This window comes from Nannospalax galili, unplaced genomic scaffold (genome assembly GCF_000622305.1).
Source record: "Nannospalax galili isolate Female #2095 unplaced genomic scaffold, S.galili_v1.0 C48636781, whole genome shotgun sequence".
Taxonomy (NCBI): domain Eukaryota; kingdom Metazoa; phylum Chordata; class Mammalia; order Rodentia; family Spalacidae; genus Nannospalax; species Nannospalax galili.
Genome location: NW_008471212.1, coordinates 1 through 1,086, shown reverse-complemented (window position 1 = coordinate 1,086; position 1,086 = coordinate 1). Strand labels below are relative to the sequence as shown.

The window sequence follows — 1,086 nt, the reverse complement described above, 5'->3', positions numbered from 1 at the left end:
TTTTTTTTCTGTTTATGTGGTTACAGTGGCAGCTAATTTGCAGAAAATTGTGGAAGAACCTCAGTCAAATCGATCTGTCACTTTTAAGCTGGTAATCTTTTTTTTCTCATTAAAACATCTAACTTTTATATACCTGCAATCTTTGTAGACCAGATTTTATATTTCCTGAATGTTGAGACTATTAAAATATACTAGATTGTGTTCATTTACTTTTCCCAAGGCCCTGGGCTAATGTCTCCTTTTGAATGTCCTTCATCTGCTCTACCTCTCAGAAGGCTACAGTCGCAGGTCTCTGCTCCTGTCAAGAAAAAAATATAAAGCAGTCTGACTGACTCTAGCTGCACCTATAGCCACATCTTCTCTAGAAAAAAACACGTCAGCTTTCTGTTTATATCCTGGGGACCTTTCACCTGCTATCTTCCTTTCCATACTCCCTTATCAATTTTATTTGCTTCCTGCAATTTTATTTATAAATGGCCACACCTTGTCATTCTGTTTGGTTCTTAGGCTTCTGGGGTTGAAAGCTCGGATATTCCTGATGATGGCAAACTCATAGGATTTGCCCAGCTCAGCATCAGCTAAACCACGGTCCTGGAAGAGTCGGCCTAAGGAGATTCTACACATGCGTATCTCTGTTGCTTCTGTTGGCCTAAAACCCACTACTGCCAAAGAACCCAGCAACAAACCTCCCGGCTTGGAGCTTTAGAGTTCTTACATTATGTTCCTCCTGCCATTATTCCCTCATTTTCCCATAGGGAAAGAAAAGTTGGATCACCAGTGGCCAGCATCCCCTCAACAAGTTCCGTTAGTGGACATGCTGCTCATGTTCCCTATCTTCCTCCACCTGAGAAGCAGCCAGTGTGCCTCATGGCCCAGGATGGAAATCTCTCGGCTCATTCTTGCCTTACTCCAGTGATGGCCCAGGTGAAAAGTAGCAGCTGCATTGGGCATCTTCATTGTGCCTGTTCTCACACACCTGCCAGGATTTGGGCATCTTGGGATATCTCTTTTAACACTGAAGTAGCAATTAAAAGTTGATTGTTCAGCTGGAGCCCAGAGATTTAATTAGTGTTTATTGGTTTTTTG

General features: G+C 42.5%; 1 long non-coding RNA gene across 1 annotated transcript; it reads left to right on the top strand.

Moving 5' to 3' along the window:
• Positions 1–11: 11 nt before the first annotated feature.
• LOC108490404 lies at positions 12–1,051 on the top strand. The gene is made up of 2 exons (XR_001872283.2): positions 12–91; positions 508–1,051. It is a non-coding gene; the product is annotated as an uncharacterized LOC108490404 (long non-coding RNA).
• Positions 1,052–1,086: the final 35 nt, after the last annotated feature.